We start from the raw sequence: 16,532 nt of genomic DNA on the forward strand, positions 1-16,532 counted from the left end.
GGGGAATCCAAGATGGGGTGACTTGTGTGGCTCGGACCAGGTTCTGTTACCCAGAATCCTTTGCAAACCTCAAAATTTGGCTAAAAAAAATACATGTTCCTCACATTTCTGTGGCAGAAAGTTCTGGAATCTGAGAGAAGCCACAAATTTCCTTCCACCCAGCGTTCCCCCACGTCTCCCGATAAAAATGATACCTCACTTGTGTGGGTAGGCCTAGTGCCCGCGACAGGAAACGCCCCAAAGCGCAACGTGGACACAGCCAAATTTTTGAAGGAAAACAGAGGTGTTTTTTGCAAAGTGCCTACCTGTAGATTTTGGCCTGTAGCTCAGCCGCCACCTAGGGAAACCTACCAAACCTGTGCATTTCTGAAAACTAGAGACCTAGGGGAATCCAAGATGGGGTGACTTGTGTGGCTCGGACAAGGTTCTGTTACCCAGAATCCTTTGCAAACCTCAAAATTTGGCAAAAAAACCACATGTTCCTCACATTTCTGTGGCAGAAAGTTCTGGAATCTGAGAGGAGCCACAAATTTCCTTCCACCCAGCGTTCCCCCACGTCTCCCGATAGAAATGGTACCTCACTTGTGTGGGTAGGCCTAGTGCCCGCGACAGGAAACGCCCCAAAGCGCAAGGTGGACACAGCCACATTTTTGAAGGAAAACAGAGGTGTTTTTTGCAAAGTGCCTACCTGTAGATTTTAGCCTGTTGCTCAGGCGCCACCTACGGAAACCTACCCAACCTGTGCATTTCTGAAAACTAGAGACCTAGGGGAATCCAAGATGGGGTGACTTGTGTGGCTCGGACCAGGTTCTGTTACCCAGAATCCTTTGCAAACCTCAAAATTTGGCTAAAAATACACATGTTCCTCACATTTCTGTGGCAGAAAGTTCTGGAATCTGAGAGGAGCCACAAATTTCCTTCCACCCAGCGTTCCCCCACATCTCCCGATAACAATGATACCTCACTTGTGTGGGTAGGCCTAGCGCCTGCAACAGGAAACGCCCCAAAGCGCAACGTGGACACAGCCAAATTTTTGAAGGAAAACAGAGGTGTTTTTTGCAAAGTGCCTACCTGTAGATTTTGGCCTGTAGCTCAGCCGCCAACTAGGGAAACCTACCAAACCTGTGCATTTCTGAAAACTAGAGACCTAGGGGAATCCAAGATGGGGTGACTTGTGTGGCTCGGACCAGGTTCTACTACCCAGAATCCTTTGCAAACCTCAAAATTTGGCTAAAAAAACACATGTTCCTCACATTTCTGTGGCAGAAAGTTCTGGAATCTGAGAGGAGCCACAAATTTCCTTCCACCCAGCGTTCCCCCACCTCTCCCGATAACAATGATACCTCACTTGTGTGGGTAGGCCTAGCGCCTGCGACAGGAAACGCCCCATAGCGCAACGTGGACACAGCCACATTTTTGAAGGAAAACAGAGGTGTTTTTTGCAAAGTGTCTACCTGTAGATTTTGGCCTGTAGCTCAGCCGCCACCTAGGGAAACCTACAAAACCTGTGCATTTCTGAAAACTAGAGACGTAGGGGAATCCAAGATGGGGTGACTTGTGTGGCTCGGACCAGGTTCTGCTACCCAGAATCCTTTGCAAACCTCAAAATTTGGCTAAAAAAACACATGTTCCTCACATTTCTGTGGCAGAAAGTTCTGGAATCTGAGAGGAGCCACAAATATCCTTCCACCCAGCGTTCCCCCACGTCTCCCGATAAAAATGATACCTCACTTGTGTGGGTAGGCCTAGCGTCCGCGACAGGAAACGCCCCAAAGCGCAACGTGGACACAGCCAAATTTTTGAAGGAAAACAGAGGTGTTTTTTGCAAAGTGCCTACCTGTAGAATTTGGCCTGTAGCTCAGCCCCCACCTGGGGAAACCTACCAAACCTGTGCATTTCCGAAAACTAGAGACCTAGGGGAATCCAAGATGGGGTGACTTGTGTGGCTCGGACCAGGTTCTGTTACCCAGAATCCTTTGCAAACCTCAAAATTTGGCTAAAAAAAATACATGTTCCTCACATTTCTGTGGCAGAAAGTTCTGGAATCTGAGAGAAGCCACAAATTTCCTTCCACCCAGCGTTCCCCCACGTCTCCCGATAAAAATGATACCTCACTTGTGTGGGTAGGCCTAGTGCCCGCGACAGGAAACGCCCCAAAGCGCAACGTGGACACAGCCAAATTTTTGAAGGAAAACAGAGGTGTTTTTTGCAAAGTGCCTACCTGTAGATTTTGGCCTGTAGCTCAGCCGCCACCTAGGGAAACCTACCAAACCTGTGCATTTCTGAAAACTAGAGACCTAGGGGAATCCAAGATGGGGTGACTTGTGTGGCTCGGACAAGGTTCTGTTACCCAGAATCCTTTGCAAACCTCAAAATTTGGCAAAAAAACCACATGTTCCTCACATTTCTGTGGCAGAAAGTTCTGGAATCTGAGAGGAGCCACAAATTTCCTTCCACCCAGCGTTCCCCCACGTCTCCCGATAGAAATGGTACCTCACTTGTGTGGGTAGGCATAGTGCCCGCGACAGGAAACGCCCCAAAGCGCAAGGTGGACACAGCCACATTTTTGAAGGAAAACAGAGGTGTTTTTTGCAAAGTGCCTACCTGTAGATTTTAGCCTGTTGCTCAGGCGCCACCTACGGAAACCTACCAAACCTGTGCATTTCTGAAAACTAGAGACCTAGGGGAATCCAAGATGGGGTGACTTGTGTGGCTCGGACCAGGTTCTGTTACCCAGAATCCTTTGCAAACCTCAAAATTTGGCTAAAAATACACATGTTCCTCACATTTCTGTGGCAGAAAGTTCTGGAATCTGAGAGGAGCCACAAATATCCTTCCACCCAGCGTTCCCCCACGTCTCCCGATAAAAATGATACCTCACTTGTGTGGGTAGGCCTAGCGCCCGCGAAAGGAAACGCCCCAAAGCGCAACGTGGACACAGCCAAATTTTTTAAGGAAAACAGAGGTGTTTTTTGCAAAGTGCCTACCTGTAGAATTTGGCCTGTAGCTCAGCCCCCACCTGGGGAAACCTACCAAACCTGTGCATTTCCGAAAACTAGAGACCTAGGGGAATCCAAGATGGGGTGACTTGTGTGGCTCGGACCAGGTTCTGTTACCCAGAATCCTTTGCAAACCTCAAAATTTGGCTAAAAAAAATACATGTTCCTCACATTTCTGTGGCAGAAAGTTCTGGAATCTGAGAGAAGACACAAATTTCCTTCCACCCAGCGTTCCCCCACGTCTCCCGATAAAAATGATACCTCACTTGTGTGGGTAGGCCTAGTGCCCGCGACAGGAAACGCCCCAAAGCGCAACGTGGACACAGCCAAATTTTTGAAGGAAAACAGAGGTGTTTTTTGCAAAGTGCCTACCTGTAGATTTTGGCCTGTAGCTCAGCCGCCACCTAGGGAAACCTACCAAACCTGTGCATTTCTGAAAACTAGAGACCTGGGGGAATCCAAGATGGGGTGACTTGTGTGGCTCGGACAAGGTTCTGTTACCCAGAATCCTTTGCAAACCTCAAAATTTGGCAAAAAAACCACATGTTCCTCACATTTCTGTGGCAGAAAGTTCTGGAATCTGAGAGGAGCCACAAATTTCCTTCCACCCAGCGTTCCCCCACGTCTCCCGATAGAAATGGTACCTCACTTGTGTGGGTAGGCCTAGCGCCTGCGACAGGAAACGCCCCAAAGCGCAAGGTGGACACAGCCACATTTTTGAAGCAAAACAGAGGTGTTTTTTGCAAAGTGCCTACCTGTAGATTTTTGCCTGTTGCTCAGGCGCCACCTACGGAAACCTACCAAACCTGTGCATTTCTGAAAACTAGAGACCTAGGGGAATCCAAGATGGGGTGACTTGTGTGGCTCGGACCAGGTTCTGTTACCCAGAATCCTTTGCAAACCTCAAAATTTGGCTAAAAATACACATGTTCCTCACATTTCTGTGGCAGAAAGTTCTGGAATCTGAGAGGAGCCACAAATTTCCTTCCACCCAGCGTTCCCCCACGTCTCCCGATAAAAATGGTACCTCACTTGTGTGGGTAGGCCTAGCGCCCGCGACAGGAAACGCCCCAAAGCGCAACGTGGACACAGCCAAATTTTTGAAGGAAAACAGAGGTGTTTTTTGCAAAGTGCCTACCTGTAGATTTTGGCCTGTAGCTCAGCCGCCACCTATGGAAACCTACCAAACCTGTGCATTTCTGAAAACTAGAGACCTAGGGGAATCCAACATGGGGTGACTTGTGTGGCTCGGACCAGGTTCTGTTACCCAGAATCCTTTGCAAACCTCAAAATTTGGCTAAAAAAACACATGTTCCTCACATTTCTGTGGCAGAAAGTTCTGGAATCTGAGAGGAGCCACAAATTTCCTTCCACCCAGCGTTCCCCCACGTCTCCATGATAAAAATGATACCTCACTTGTGTGGGTAGGCCTAGCGCCTGCGACAGGAAACGCCCCAAAGCGCAACGTGGACACAGCCACATTTTTGAAAGAAAACAGAGGTGTTTTTTGCAAAGGGTCTACCTGTAGGTTTTGGCCTGTAGCTCAGCCGCCACCTAGGGAAACCTACCAAACCTGTGCATTTCTGAAAACTAGAGACCTAGGGGAATCCAAGATGGGGTGACTTGTGTGGCTCGGACCAGGTTCTGCTACCCAGAATCCTTTGCAAACCTCAAAATTTGGCTAAAAAAACACATGGTCCTCACATTTCTGTGGCAGAAAGTTATGGAATCTGAGAGGAGCCACAAATATACTTCCACCCAGCGTTCCCCCACGTCTCCCGATAAAAATGATACCTCACTTGTGTGGGTAGGCCTAGCGCCCGCGACAGCAAACGCCCCAAAGCGCAACGTGGACACAGCCAAATTTTTGAAGGAAAACAGAGGTGTTTTTTGCAAAGTGCCTACCTGTAGAATTTGGCCTGTAGCTCAGCCCCCACCTAGGGAAACCTACCAAACCTGTGCATTTCCGAAAACTAGAGACCTAGGGGAATCCAAGATGGGGTGACTTGTGTGGCTCGGACCATGTTCTGTTACCCAGAATCCTTTGCAAACCTCAAAATTTGGCTAAAAAAACACATGTTCCTCACATTTCTGTGGCAGAAAGTTCTGGAATCTGAGAGGAGCCACAAATTTCCTTCCACCCAGCGTTCCCCCACGTCTCCCGATAAAAATGATACCTCACTTGTGTGGGTAGGCCTAGCGCCCGCGACAGGAAACGCCCCAAAGCGCAACGTGGACACAGCCAAATTTTTGAAGGAAAACAGAGGTGTTTTTTGCAAAGTGCCTACCTGTAGATTTTGGCCTGTAGCTCAGCCGCCACCTAGGGAAACCTACAAAACCTGTGCATTTCTGAAAACTAGAGACCGAGTGGAATCCAAGATGGGGTGACTTGTGTGGCTCGGACCAGGTTCTGTTACCCAGAATCCTTTGCAAACCTCAAAATTTGGCTAAAAAAACATATGTTCCTCACATTTCTGTGGCAGAAAGTTCTGGAATCTGAGAGGAGCCACAAATTTCCTTCCACCCAGCGTTCCCCCACGTCTCCCGATAAAAATGATACCTCACTTGTGTGGGTAGGCCTAGCGCCCGCGACAGGAAACGCCCCAAAGCGCAATGTGGACACAGCCAAATTTTTGAAGGAAAACAGAGGTGTTTTTTGCAAAGTGCCTACCTGTAGATTTTGGCCTGTAGCTCAGCTGCCACCTAGGGAAACCTACCAAACCTATGCATTTCTGAAAACTAGAGACCTAGGGGAATCCAAGATGGGGTGACTTGTGTGGCTCGGACCAGGTTCTGTTACCCAGAATCCTTCGCAAACCTCAAAATTTGGCTAAAAAAACACATGTTCCTCACATTTCTGTGGCAGAAAGTTCTGGAATCTGAGAGGAGCCACAAATTTCCTTCCACCCAGCGTACCCCCACGTCTCCCGATAAAAATGATACCTCACTTGTGTGGGTAGGCCTAGCGCCCGCGACAAGAAACGCCCCAAAGCGCAACGTGGACACTGCCACATTTTTTAAAGGAAAACAAAGGTGTTTTTTTAAAGTGCCTACCTGTAGATTTTGGCCTGTAGCTCAGCCGCCACCTAGGGAAACCTACCAAACCGGTGCATTTCTGAAAACTAGAGACCTAGGGGAATCCAAGATGGGGTGACTTGTGTGGCTCGGAGCAGGTTCTGTTACCCAGAATCCATTGCAAACCTCAAAATTTGGCTAAAAAAACACATGTTCCTCACATTTCTGTGGCAGAAAGTTCTGGAATCTGAGAGGAGCCACAAATTTCCTTCCACCCAGCGTTCCCCCACGTCTCCCGATAAAAATGATACCTCACTTGTGTGGGTAGGCCTAGCGCCCGCGACAGGAAACGCCCCAAAGCGCAATGTGGACACAGCCAAATTTTTGAAGGAAAACAGAGGTGTTTTTTGCAAAGTGCCTACCTGTAGATTTTGGCCTGTAGCTCAGCCGCCACCTAGGGAAACCTACCAAACCTATGCATTTCTGAAAACTAGAGACCTAGGGGAATCCAAGATGGGGTGACTTGTGTGGCTCGGACCAGGTTCTGTTACCCAGAATCCTTCGCAAACCTCAAAATTTGGCTAAAAAAACACATGTTCCTCACATTTCTGTGGCAGAAAGTTCTGGAATCTGAGAGAAGCCACACATTTCCTTCCACCCAGCGTTCCCCCACGTCTCCCGATAAAAATGATACCTCACTTGTGTGGGTAGGCCTAGCGCCTGCGACAGGAAACGCCCCAAAGCGCAACGTGGACACAGCCACATTTTTGAAGGAAAACAGAGGTGTTTTTTGCAAAGTGTCTACCTGTAGATTTTGGCCTGTAGCTCAGCCGCCACCTAGGGAAACCTACCAAACCTGTGCATTTCTGAAAACTAGAGACCTAGGGGAATCCAAGATGGGGTGACTTGTGTGGCTCGGACCAGGTTCTGCTACCCAGAATCCTTTGCAAACCTCAAAATTTGGCTAAAAAAACACATGTTCCTCACATTTCTGTGGCAGAAAGTTCTGGAATCTGAGAGGAGCCACAAATATCCTTCCACCCAGCGTTCCCCCACGTCTCCCGATAAAAATGATACCTCACTTGTGTGGGTAGGCCTAGCGCCCGCGACAGGAAACGCCCCAAAGCGCAACGTGGACACAGCCAAATTTTTGAAGGAAAACAGAGGTGTTTTTTGCAAAGTGCCTACCTGTAGAATTTGGCCTGTAGCTCAGCCCCCACCTAGGGAAACCTACCAAACCTGTGCATTTCCGAAAACTAGAGACCTAGGGGAATCCAAGATGGGGTGACTTGCGTGGCTCGGACCAGGTTCTGTTACCCAGAATCCTTTGCAAACCTCAAAATTTGGCTAAAAAAAATACATGTTCCTCACATTTCTGTGGCAGAAAGTTCTGGAATCTGAGAGAAGCCACAAATTTCCTTCCACCCAGCGTTCCCCCACGTCTCCCGATAAAAATGATACCTCACTTGTGTGGGTAGGCCTAGCGCCTGCGACAGGAAACGCCCCAAAGCGGAACGTGGACACTGCCACATTTTTGAAAGGAAAACAGAGGTGTTTTTTGCAAAGTGCCTACCTGTAGATTTTGGCCTGTAGCTCAGCCGCCACCTAGGGAAACCTACCAAACCTGTGCATTTCTGAAAACTAGAGACCTAGGGGAATCCAAGATGGGGTGACTTGTGTGGCTCGGACCAGGTTCTGTTACCCAGAATCCATTGCAAACCTCAACATTTGGCTAAAAAAACACATGTTCCTCACATTTCTGTGGCAGAAAGTTCTGGAATCTGAGAGGAGCCACAAATATCCTTCCACCCAGCGTTCCCCCACGTCTCCCGATAAAAATGATACCTCACTTGTGTGGGTAGGCCTAGCGCCCGCGACAGGAAACGCCCCAAAGCGCAACGTGGACACAGCCAAATTTTTGAAGGAAAACAGAGGTGTTTTTTCAAAGTGCCTACCTGTAGATTTTGGCCTGTAGCTCAGCCGCCACCTAGGGAAACCTACCAAACCTGTGCATTTCTGAAAACTATAGACCTAGGGGAATCCAAGATGGGGTGACTTGTGTGGCTCGGACCAGGTTCTGTTACCCAGAATCCATTGCAAACCTCAAAATTTGGCTAAAAAAAATACATGTTCCACACATTTCTGTGGCAGAAAGTTCTGGAATCTGAGAGAAGCCACAAATTTCCTTCCACCCAGCGTTCCCCCACGTCTCCATGATAAAAATGATACCTCACTTGTGTGGGTAGGCCTAGCGCCCGCGACAGGAAACGCCCCAAAGCGCAACGTGGACACAGCCAAATTTTGAAGGAAAAAAGAGGTGTTTTTTGCAAAGTGCCTACCTGTAGATTTTGGCCTGTAGCTCAGCCGCCACCTAGGGAAACCTACCAAACCTGTGCATTTCTGAAAACTAGAGACCGAGTGGAATCCAAGATGGGGTGACTTGTGTGGCTCGGACCAGGTTCTGTTACCCAGAATCCTTTGCAAACCTCAAAATTTGGCTAAAAATACACATGTTCCTCACATTTCTGTGGCAGAAAGTTCTGGAATCTGAGAGGAGCCACAAATTTCCTTCCACCCAGCGTTCCCCCACGTCTCCCGATAAAAATGGTACCTCACTTGTGTGGGTAGGCCTAGCGCCCGCGACAGGAAACGCCCCAAAGCGCAACGTGGACACAGCCAAATTTTTGAAGGAAAACAGAGGTGTTTTTTGCAAAGTGCCTACCTGTAGATTTTGGCCTGTAGCTCAGCCGCCACCTATGGAAACCTACCAAACCTGTGCATTTCTGAAAACTAGAGACCTAGGGGAATCCAACATGGGGTGACTTGTGTGGCTCGGACCAGGTTCTGTTACCCAGAATCCTTTGCAAACCTCAAAATTTGGCTAAAAAAACACATGTTCCTCACATTTCTGTGGCAGAAAGTTCTGGAATCTGAGAGGAGCCACAAATTTCCTTCCACCCAGCGTTCCCCCACGTCTCCATGATAAAAATGATACCTCACTTGTGTGGGTAGGCCTAGCGCCTGCGACAGGAAACGCCCCAAAGCGCAACGTGGACACAGCCACATTTTTGAAAGAAAACAGAGGTGTTTTTTGCAAAGGGTCTACCTGTAGGTTTTGGCCTGTAGCTCAGCCGCCACCTAGGGAAACCTACCAAACCTGTGCATTTCTGAAAACTAGAGACCTAGGGGAATCCAAGATGGGGTGACTTGTGTGGCTCGGACCAGGTTCTGCTACCCAGAATCCTTTGCAAACCTCAAAATTTGGCTAAAAAAACACATGGTCCTCACATTTCTGTGGCAGAAAGTTATGGAATCTGAGAGGAGCCACAAATATACTTCCACCCAGCGTTCCCCCACGTCTCCCGATAAAAATGATACCTCACTTGTGTGGGTAGGCCTAGCGCCCGCGACAGCAAACGCCCCAAAGCGCAACGTGGACACAGCCAAATTTTTGAAGGAAAACAGAGGTGTTTTTTGCAAAGTGCCTACCTGTAGAATTTGGCCTGTAGCTCAGCCCCCACCTAGGGAAACCTACCAAACCTGTGCATTTCCGAAAACTAGAGACCTAGGGGAATCCAAGATGGGGTGACTTGTGTGGCTCGGACCATGTTCTGTTACCCAGAATCCTTTGCAAACCTCAAAATTTGGCTAAAAAAACACATGTTCCTCACATTTCTGTGGCAGAAAGTTCTGGAATCTGAGAGGAGCCACAAATTTCCTTCCACCCAGCGTTCCCCCACGTCTCCCGATAAAAATGATACCTCACTTGTGTGGGTAGGCCTAGCGCCCGCGACAGGAAACGCCCCAAAGCGCAACGTGGACACAGCCAAATTTTTGAAGGAAAACAGAGGTGTTTTTTGCAAAGTGCCTACCTGTAGATTTTGGCCTGTAGCTCAGCCGCCACCTAGGGAAACCTACCAAACCTGTGCATTTCTGAAAACTAGAGACCGAGTGGAATCCAAGATGGGGTGACTTGTGTGGCTCGGACCAGGTTCTGTTACCCAGAATCCTTTGCAAACCTCAAAATTTGGCTAAAAAAACATATGTTCCTCACATTTCTGTGGCAGAAAGTTCTGGAATCTGAGAGGAGCCACAAATTTCCTTCCACCCAGCGTTCCCCCACGTCTCCCGATAAAAATGATACCTCACTTGTGTGGGTAGGCCTAGCGCTGCGACAGGAAACGCCCCAAAGCGCAATGTGGACACAGCCAAATTTTTGAAGGAAAACAGAGGTGTTTTTTGCAAAGTGCCTACCTGTAGATTTTGGCCTGTAGCTCAGCTGCCACCTAGGGAAACCTACCAAACCTATGCATTTCTGAAAACTAGAGACCTAGGGGAATCCAAGATGGGGTGACTTGTGTGGCTCGGACCAGGTTCTGTTACCCAGAATCCTTCGCAAACCTCAAAATTTGGCTAAAAAAACACATGTTCCTCACATTTCTGTGGCAGAAAGTTCTGGAATCTGAGAGGAGCCACAAATTTCCTTCCACCCAGCGTACCCCCACGTCTCCCGATAAAAATGATACCTCACTTGTGTGGGTAGGCCTAGCGCCCGCGACAAGAAACGCCCCAAAGCGCAACGTGGACACTGCCACATTTTTTAAAGGAAAACAAAGGTGTTTTTTTAAAGTGCCTACCTGTAGATTTTGGCCTGTAGCTCAGCCGCCACCTAGGGAAACCTACCAAACCGGTGCATTTCTGAAAACTAGAGACCTAGGGGAATCCAAGATGGGGTGACTTGTGTGGCTCGGAGCAGGTTCTGTTACCCAGAATCCATTGCAAACCTCAAAATTTGGCTAAAAAAACACATGTTCCTCACATTTCTGTGGCAGAAAGTTCTGGAATCTGAGAGGAGCCACAAATTTCCTTCCACCCAGCGTTCCCCCACGTCTCCCGATAAAAATGATACCTCACTTGTGTGGGTAGGCCTAGCGCCCGCGACAGGAAACGCCCCAAAGCGCAATGTGGACACAGCCAAATTTTTGAAGGAAAACAGAGGTGTTTTTTGCAAAGTGCCTACCTGTAGATTTTGGCCTGTAGCTCAGCCGCCACCTAGGGAAACCTACCAAACCTATGCATTTCTGAAAACTAGAGACCTAGGGGAATCCAAGATGGGGTGACTTGTGTGGCTCGGACCAGGTTCTGTTACCCAGAATCCTTCGCAAACCTCAAAATTTGGCTAAAAAAACACATGTTCCTCACATTTCTGTGGCAGAAAGTTCTGGAATCTGAGAGAAGCCACACATTTCCTTCCACCCAGCGTTCCCCCACGTCTCCCGATAAAAATGATACCTCACTTGTGTGGGTAGGCCTAGCGCCTGCGACAGGAAACGCCCCAAAGCGCAACGTGGACACAGCCACATTTTTGAAGGAAAACAGAGGTGTTTTTTGCAAAGTGTCTACCTGTAGATTTTGGCCTGTAGCTCAGCCGCCACCTAGGGAAACCTACCAAACCTGTGCATTTCTGAAAACTAGAGACCTAGGGGAATCCAAGATGGGGTGACTTGTGTGGCTCGGACCAGGTTCTGCTACCCAGAATCCTTTGCAAACCTCAAAATTTGGCTAAAAAAACACATGTTCCTCACATTTCTGTGGCAGAAAGTTCTGGAATCTGAGAGGAGCCACAAATATCCTTCCACCCAGCGTTCCCCCACGTCTCCCGATAAAAATGATACCTCACTTGTGTGGGTAGGCCTAGCGCCCGCGACAGGAAACACCCCAAAGCGCAACGTGGACACAGCCAAATTTTTGAAGGAAAACAGAGGTGTTTTTTGCAAAGTGCCTACCTGTAGAATTTGGCCTGTAGCTCAGCCCCCACCTAGGGAAACCTACCAAACCTGTGCATTTCCGAAAACTAGAGACCTAGGGGAATCCAAGATGGGGTGACTTGCGTGGCTCGGACCAGGTTCTGTTACCCAGAATCCTTTGCAAACCTCAAAATTTGGCTAAAAAAAATACATGTTCCTCACATTTCTGTGGCAGAAAGTTCTGGAATCTGAGAGAAGCCACAAATTTCCTTCCACCCAGCGTTCCCCCACGTCTCCCGATAAAAATGATACCTCACTTGTGTGGGTAGGCCTAGCGCCTGCGACAGGAAACGCCCCAAAGCGGAACGTGGACACTGCCACATTTTTGAAAGGAAAACAGAGGTGTTTTTTGCAAAGTGCCTACCTGTAGATTTTGGCCTGTAGCTCAGCCGCCACCTAGGGAAACCTACCAAACCTGTGCATTTCTGAAAACTAGAGACCTAGGGGAATCCAAGATGGGGTGACTTGTGTGGCTCGGACCAGGTTCTGTTACCCAGAATCCATTGCAAACCTCAACATTTGGCTAAAAAAACACATGTTCCTCACATTTCTGTGGCAGAAAGTTCTGGAATCTGAGAGGAGCCACAAATATCCTTCCACCCAGCGTTCCCCCACGTCTCCCGATAAAAATCATACCTCACTTGTGTGGGTAGGCCTAGCGCCCGCGACAGGAAACGCCCCAAAGCGCAACGTGGACACAGCCAAATTTTTGAAGGAAAACAGAGGTGTTTTTTCAAAGTGCCTACCTGTAGATTTTGGCCTGTAGCTCAGCCGCCACCTAGGGAAACCTACCAAACCTGTGCATTTCTGAAAACTATAGACCTAGGGGAATCCAAGATGGGGTGACTTGTGTGGCTCGGACCAGGTTCTGTTACCCAGAATCCATTGCAAACCTCAAAATTTGGCTAAAAAAAATACATGTTCCACACATTTCTGTGGCAGAAAGTTCTGGAATCTGAGAGAAGCCACAAATTTCCTTCCACCCAGCGTTCCCCCACGTCTCCATGATAAAAATGATACCTCACTTGTGTGGGTAGGCCTAGCGCCCGCGACAGGAAACGCCCCAAAGCGCAACGTGGACACAGCCAAATTTTGAAGGAAAAAAGAGGTGTTTTTTGCAAAGTGCCTACCTGTAGATTTTGGCCTGTAGCTCAGCCGCCACCTAGGGAAACCTACCAAACCTGTGCATTTCTGAAAACTAGAGACCGAGTGGAATCCAAGATGGGGTGACTTGTGTGGCTCGGACCAGGTTCTGTTACCCAGAATCCTTTGCAAACCTCAAAATTTGGCTAAAAAAACATATGTTCCTCACATTTCTGTGGCAGAAAGTTCTGGAATCTGAGAGGAGCCACAAATTTCCTTCCACCCAGCGTTCCCCCACGTCTCCCGATAATAATGATACCTCACTTGTGTGGGTAGGCCTAGCGCCCGCGACAGGAAACGCCCCAAAGCGCAACGTGGACACAGCCAAATTTTTGAAGGAAAACAGAGGTGTTTTTTGCAAAGTGCCTACCTGTAGATTTTGGCCTGTAGCTCAGCCGCCACCTAGGGAAACCTACCAAACCTGTGCCTTTCTGAAAACTAGAGACCAAAGGGGAATCCAAGATGGGGTGACTTGTGTGGCTCGGACCAGGTTCTGTTACCCAGAATCCTTCGCAAACCTCAAAATTTGGCTAAAAAAACACATGTTCCTCACATTTCTGTGGCAGAAAGTTCTGGAATCTGAGAGGAGCCACAAATTTCCTTCCACCCAGCGTTCCCCCACGTCTCCCGATAAAAATGATACCTCACTTGTGTGGGTAGGCCTAGCGCCCGCGACAAGAAACGCCCCAAAGCGCAACGTGGACACTGCCACATTTTTTAAAGGAAAACAGAGGTGTTTTTTGAAAGTGCCTACCTGTAGATTTTGGCCTGTAGCTCAGCCGCCACCTAGGGAAACCTACCAAACCTGTGCATTTCTGAAAACTAGAGACCTAGGGGAATCCAAGATGGGGTGACTTGTGTGGCTCGGAGCAGGTTCTGTTACCCAGAATCCATTGCAAACCTCAAAATTTGGCTAAAAAAACACATGTTCCACACATTTCTGTGGCAGAAAGTTCTGGAATCTGAGAGGAGCCACAAATTTCCTTCCACCCAGCGTTCCCCCATGTCTCCCGATAAAAATGATACCTCACTTGTGTGGGTAGGCCTAGAGCCCGCAACAGGAAACGCCCCAAAGCGCAACGTGGACACAGCCAAATTTTTGAAGGAAAACAGAGGTGTTTTTTCAAAGTGCCTACCTGTAGATTTTGGCCTGTAGCTCAGCCGCCACCTAGGGAAACCTACCAAACCTGTGCATTTCTGAAAACTAGAGACCTAGGGGAATCCAAGATTGGGTGACTTGTGTGGCTCAGACCAGGTTCTGTTACCCAGAATCCATTGCAAACCTCAAAATTTGGCTAAAAAAAATACATGTTCCTCACATTTCTGTGGCAGAAAGTTCTGGAATCTGAGAGAAGCCACAAATTTCCTTCCACCCAGCGTTCCCCCACGTCTCCCGATAAAAATGATACCTCACTTGTGTGGGTAGGCCTAGCGCCTGCGACAGGAAATGCCCCAAAGCGCAACGTGGACACAGCCACATTTTTGAAGGAAAACAGAGGTGTTTTTTGCAAAGTGTCTACCTGTAGATTTTGGCCTGTAGCTCAGCCGCCACCTAGGAAAACCTACCAAACCTGTGCATTTCTGAAAACTAGAGACCTAGGGGAATCCAAGATGGGGTGACTTGTGTGGCTCGGACCAGGTTCTGCTACCCAGAATCCTTTGCAAACCTCAAAATTTGGCTAAAAAAACACATGTTCCTCACATTTCTGTGGCAGAAAGTTCTGGAATCTGAGAGGAGCCACAAATATCCTTCCACCCAGCGTTCCCCCACGTCTCCCGATAAAAATGATACCTCACTTGTGTGGGTAGGCCTAGCGCCCGCGACAGGAAACGCCCCAAAGCGCAACGTGGACACAGCCAAATTTTTGAAGGAAAACAGAGGTGTTTTTTGCAAAGTGCCTACCTGTAGAATTTGGCCTGTAGCTCAGCCCCCACCTAGGGAAACCTACCAAACCTGTGCATTTCCGAAAACTAGAGACCTAGGGGAATCCAAGATGGGGTGACTTGCGTGGCTCGGACCAGGTTCTGTTACCCAGAATCCTTTGCAAACCTCAAAATTTGGCTAAAAAAAATGCATGTTCCTCACATTTCTGTGGCAGAAAGTTCTGGATTCTGAGAGAAGCCACAAATTTCCTTCCACCCAGCGTTCCCCCACGTCTCCCGATAAAAATGATACCTCACTTGTGTGGGTAGGCCTAGCGCCTGCGACAGGAAACGCCCCAAAGCGCAACGTGGACACTGCCACATTTTTGAAAGGAAAACAGAGGTGTTTTTTGCAAAGTGCCTACCTGTAGATTTTGGCCTGTAGCTCAGCCGCCACCTAGGGAAACCTACCAAACCTTTGCATTTCTGAAAACTAGAGACCTAGGGGAATCCAAGATGGGGTGACTTGTGTGGCTCGGACCAGGTTCTGTTACCCAGAATCCATTGCAAACCTCAAAATTTGGCTAAAAAAACACATGTTCCTCACATTTCTGTGGCAGAAAGTTCTGGAATCTGAGAGGAGCCACAAATATCCTTCCACCCAGCGTTCCCCCACGTCTCCCGATAAAAATGATACCTCACTTGTGTGGGTAGGCCTAGCGCCCGCGACAGGAAATGCCCCAAAGCGCAACGTGGACACAGCCAAATTTTTGAAGGAAAACAGAGGTGTTTTTTCAAAGTGCCTACCTGTAGATTTTGGCCTGTAGCTCAGCCGCCACCCAGGGAAACCTACCAAACCTGTGCATTTCTGAAAACTAGAGACCGAGTGGAATCCAAGATGGGGTGACTTGTGTGGCTCGGACCAGGTTCTGTTACCCAGAATCCTTTGCAAACCTCAAAATTTGGCTAAAAAAACATATGTTCCTCACATTTCTGTGGCAGAAAGTTCTGGAATCTGAGAGGAGCCACAAATTTCCTTCCACCCAGCGTTCCCCCACGTCTCCCGATAATAATGATACCTCACTTGTGTGGGTAGGCCTAGCGCCCGCGACAGGAAACGCCCCAAAGCGCAACGTGGACACAGCCACATTTTTGAAGGAAAACAGAGGTGTTTTTTGCAAAGTGCCTACCTGTAGATTTTGGCCTGTAGCTCAGCCGCCACCTAGGGAAACCTACCAAACCTGTGCCTTTCTGAAAACTAGAGACCAAAGGGGAATCCAAGATGGGGTGACTTGTGTGGCTCGGACCAGGTTCTGTTACCCAGAATCCTTCGCAAACCTCAAAATTTGGCTAAAAAAACACATGTTCCTCACATTTCTGTGGCAGAAAGTTCTGGAATCTGAGAGGAGCCACAAATTTCCTTCCACCCAGCGTTCCCCCACGTCTCCCGATAATAATGATACCTCACTTGTGTGGGTAGGCCTAGCGCCCGCGACAGGAAACGCCCCAAAGCGCAACGTGGACACAGCCACATTTTTGAAGGAAAACAGAGGTGTTTTTTGCAAAGTGCCTACCTGTAGAATTTGGCCTGTAGCTCAGCCGCCACCTAGGGAAACCTACCAAACCTGTGCATTTCTGAAAACTAGAGACCAAAGGGGAATCCAAGATGGGGTGACTTGTGTGGCTCGGACCAGGTTCTGCTACC

The sequence above is a fragment of the Pleurodeles waltl genome, chromosome 4_1 (genome assembly GCF_031143425.1).
Source record: "Pleurodeles waltl isolate 20211129_DDA chromosome 4_1, aPleWal1.hap1.20221129, whole genome shotgun sequence".
In the NCBI taxonomy this organism is placed as follows: Eukaryota; Metazoa; Chordata; class Amphibia; order Caudata; family Salamandridae; genus Pleurodeles; species Pleurodeles waltl.